The 4,716-nt window shown below is 35.4% G+C and overlaps 1 long non-coding RNA gene across 1 annotated transcript; it reads left to right on the top strand.

Moving 5' to 3' along the window:
- The first annotated feature begins 1,019 nt into the window (after positions 1-1,019).
- On the top strand, positions 1,020-4,215 carry LOC146718160 (uncharacterized). The gene is made up of 3 exons (XR_014914825.1): positions 1,020-1,476; positions 1,658-1,794; positions 1,881-4,215. It is a non-coding gene; the product is annotated as an uncharacterized LOC146718160 (long non-coding RNA).
- Positions 4,216-4,716: the final 501 nt, after the last annotated feature.

The following is a 4,716-nucleotide window of genomic DNA, read 5'->3' as shown; positions in this document are numbered from 1 at the left end:
GCTGATCACTTCTGCCACTACAGACAAGAACACCCTGCTTGACCTCATTTTTATTTCTCAGCCAGATCAATGTCTCCATTCCGGTGTTCTGAGATCATACTACAGTTACCACAACCCTGTGTTTTGTGTCCTGTCCTCGAGCCAATCATGAAGTCGTCTGGTGAGTTTTGAAACAATTACAGATCATGTTTGTTACAGAGTTTACTGATTGTAGAGTATGAAAAAGATTTTTCATTGAAAAAAGGGTCTTCCCTACTCTGTCTGTAAGAAGACCCTTTCTTATTGCAATGTTATTAATCATGTCACCAAATCATGGCTGTACTTCATGCAGAGCCGGGAGATCTGCTTTCTGTTATCATGCACCTCAGATCTGAAATATACTGCATTAAACGGACATAATTTATTTTTTATTCTCATGTTTTAAATGACTAAATCTACTTATACATTTTTTCATGGATGTTAATTGTCATCTCCTTTTTTGATACTTTTTTTACTCTGACGTATGTATCTCAACAAACGAGATCTTCCCCTCCAAGATGCTTTCAAATATGAAATAGTAAATAAATAAATCACAGATAAATGCAGGTATTTATTATGGGTCACATGAATAAATACAGACAATTATATTTTCTTGATTATAGTAAATTTTGTAGAATCAAATGTTTTTTGGATGAATGAGGTTTTGCTTATCATGTTTTACAGGTAAAAAATGTTAAAAGTTTTAAACTATCTTTAGGCTACCAGAGATGTCTATAATTATACATTATGTAGAGAAAAACATTTTCACAGCTTACAGAATTTGTATAAAAACTGATTTAGAAGTACATGGAAAGTTTCTGCATCAATTTTCTGACTTGGCCTTTATCCGGGTGGGTTTGGGTTTGGGTGGATAAAGGCCAAGTCAGAATTCTCTGAGCAGCTGGAAAAAGCTGCTAATAAACAAAGACATCAGAAAGCGGGGGCTTTAGGTGTAGCCCCCGCTTTCTGACGCACTAATTAGATTTAGTAACTGACACCCCATACCAGCATTATATAGACACTTGGGGGCTGAGATGGGTGGGTGGGGAGGGGGGGTGGGTGGTGTTAAAAGCACTTTATGTTTTGTAGATGTATTTTTTTCAGACAGGGCACACACAGTCCTGTTTCCTTTGTGGGAAAACCTTCAAACTTCACCATCCTCAGCTGAAACAACAACATCTTAACACCATCTTCATGAACTGCTGAGCCAAACCTGATCCATCAGTGCTGGACTGCACAGATAACTACATGCCACACAGAGACTGCTGTTTTATGAACTGCCATACCAGTATGTCTTCAATGGAGAAGATGACACACCCATCACCTGACCTCCTGCCTGATCTGGAGACCATCATGATGCTGCCACACTACACACCTCTGAGACCATGAATGATGACTCCTACTGAGGAAACTGTATTTCCTGTCAGAGATGCTCAGTGATCCTCAGAGCAGAGAGCGGTATGATTCTTTATCTTTGATAAAAAATGTCAGTGTTTTTAATTCAATTAATTAATTAAAATCCTGTTTAGTGCATAAATAATTCCACACTCAAATGATTATACTTGTTGACACTTTTTGAGTTTTAATTCACATTATGGATTACAAATCTATGCTTTTTCTACTCTGTCTCTCTGTGCAGGTATTGCTGTCTTCTGAGTTCTTCAGTGTCCCAACTGAGACATTCAAACCTCATTGCAGAGCTCATGTCTTTCCTCACCATCATGTGAGTGTGAGATTGCTCTGGATTCTGGTTATGTGGCCTGCAGCACCTATAAGGTATTTCAACATTGTTCATTGCATAACTTATTTGTAGTTTTTAGGCCTTAACACAAATAAAATGTTCCTTTTTCTGTATTTTTTAGAACAAGCTCGTCCAGTGTGCCTGCATTCCAGCTTCTTAGACTCTACTCAAGTGGACAGAGTATCAGTGTTTGGCCACTCTTACAGACACCGACTTCTGTCAACTCACTGCTACTGATCAGGCACCTGACTCCAGGAAGACAGAGGGCTGCAAGCCTGTCATCGTTTCCAGTGTGGCTTTGTATTCTTGGGGTAGCATCAGATTTTTCCCACAAATATTCAAAGGTAACACTTATTTTAAGCGTAGTTATTAAGTCAAAAGTCTTCCCTTGTGTTAATTTTATTTTTTTTATTTGTTTTTGTTTTCTTTTAGATTTATGTGCAGTGATCGGATGTGGTGGAGCTTTGTTAACTGTGTGGAAAACATCTGTTTGTGATGATATTTACAATGAGGCTTTAAGGTGACAGTTTCCATGTAATTTCAATCCTTTTACTAAGCAAAAACATGTTTGCAATTAACATATTTTTTTTAAGTTTTGTCTTCTGGATTTCTGGTTAACATTCCTCTGTGACAGCAAATACTAAACTGGTCCAAGTACCCAGCATATCATTGGTCAAAGGCAAAAAGGACCACATGTCACACTAGCAATGAATTATTGACTGTGTTTGTGTCATCAGATTTAACTAACAATATCAGACATATGAAACTGAACTCTGGATTAATGTGCAGATTTTTTTTGTGTTTTTTTTTATTGTTGAATAATTATTTTGTAGAACAAACCCAATCTATTTACCCAAACAATGTAACTTGTTTGGGTAAATAGTGGATTAATATATCTAAGTCTATAAGTATAGCAAGCTGAATTCATACAGACACACAGCTCTAAATCCTGGATTGTAGGATGTACAAAAATGATCATGTGATTATTATGGACATTTAAATAACTATATCTATTGAACCATTACATGTATTCTTTTTAGAAATTACACAATCTCAAAATGTGAAAAAAGAAAGTGTTTAAGAGAATAAATAATGTGTGTTTGTATGAATCCTGCCTTAGTATGGGGTGTCAGTAACTACATTAGTATAGAGTAGGTCTAACAGTGGTTTTCCACATCTGCTCTAATACAGCAGTCCCCAACCTTTTTTGCGCCACGGACCGGTTTATGCCCGACAATATTTTCATGGACCGGCCTTTAAGGTGTCGCGGATAAATATAACAAAATAAAACTAGTACCGGTACTGAAAAAAAGAAAATTTATTCATAACACACGTGAAAAGACCCAGGAAAACCAAGTAAACGATAAAAACGATAACAAAATAACGCTGAAAACCGATAAAAACCCTGAAAACTATACATTTCACACCTGAGCCTCGTCTCTCGCGGCCCGGTACCAAACGACTCACGGACCGGTACCGGTCCGAGGCCCGGGGGTTGGGGACCGCTGCTGTAATATATATAGATAATGGGTCAGACATATAAAGTCATTTTGAAAAGTTCATAAAGGTCATTTATATGTGTTCCTCTTTATCATTTTATATCAGGTCAAACAGCTGACTTGAGTTTTGATCAGAGTAGAACCATGACATTCATGCTAATGGTTCTACTGTTTACAGTTACTTTATGATGGATTTCACCCTGGTCACAGCACTATGTGAAAAGCTGTTAGAGGTAAAGTTAAGCCAATTAATACCTCATCATAAGTCACTCTCTAACGCAAAGCAGTGATTATTTTTCACTGTAATTTATTCCACAACGATGTTCTTTATTTGATCCTTGTTTCTTTAAATATGCAAATCGATTGTTCAGCTGTGTGACTCTCCACACCTCAAATATATCACAATGTGGACTTCATTTTGACAGTATTTTGTAGATTGGTACCATATTTATCATCAAATCAGGAAACTGTAAACTAATTGAAAAAATTAAGCTTATGAAAATTTTAATGTGGCATAGGAACATGTTGTTTATCCTTGCCAAATGGTATTTACACAAAACTCCAGCAAATCAGAGGATATATTTTTGTCTCTCACTTGCTATATATGTGTATATTTTTGCAGTTAATAGCCTATCATGTGTCTGCGCATCTTAGGGCCATAAACATAAACATGGCAAACAAGGATATGTTCACAATTCCAACAGATGCTTCAATTGTTTGTATAGATTTTAGATCAATTTGATTTGCATTTTCTATTAATATTTTTCTGTTTGTCCCAAATGGTATTTTTATTTCTTTATGCCATTATTGTAATCATTGGAAACAACTGAGTAAATATTTTGTATCATATGTTTCTAAAAATATTTGAATGTTCTACTTTTCTACTACTGGTTTTCTACTTTCTAAACTTTCTGCCACTTTTTGGCATTTCAATAACATTATTTTTGGGTGTTTTAATCTCTGACCGCAGCATCTTGTGCATTTATTACCTAAAATGTTGTTTGTGTGGGTCTTGCCTTTGTTATGTTTTTTTGCCATTTTTAGATTTCACCAGCTGTGCAAACTCGCAATTTTACCTTGGTTTTGTTCCACATTAGTTTATCTGCCGGCACGTTTTCTTCCTTTTCTAATGTTTTTGGTAATTTTTCACAGTTAAACAAGTAACTTTGAGGTTACTTCAGCATTTTCAGCTGTTATCTGTTGACAGTTTTGCCTAATTATTACATTTCTGCAAATTTCTAGCAGTTCTGATAAGTTGTAATATTTCTGCCAAGTTTTTAATTTTCTACTAAATTATATTATTCCTGCTAGGTTACACTACTTTTGTTTGTTATGTTATGTTAAGTTATGTTATTCTAAATTATTGCATTTCTGCTAAGTTATTACATTTTTCTTAACTTGATATTGTTCTGCAAAGTTATTAAAATTTCAGCAACTTTTTAAACACTGACTTTGATT

The sequence above is a fragment of the Copadichromis virginalis genome, linkage group LG1, assembly GCF_057382275.1.
Source record: "Copadichromis virginalis isolate Kocher_CV1m ecotype Utaka linkage group LG1, C_Virginalis_male_GT1.1, whole genome shotgun sequence".
Lineage (NCBI taxonomy): Eukaryota > Metazoa > Chordata > Actinopteri > Cichliformes > Cichlidae > Copadichromis > Copadichromis virginalis.
Note: the sequence above shows the minus strand (reverse complement) of the source record. Positions and strands in the feature narration are given on the sequence as shown.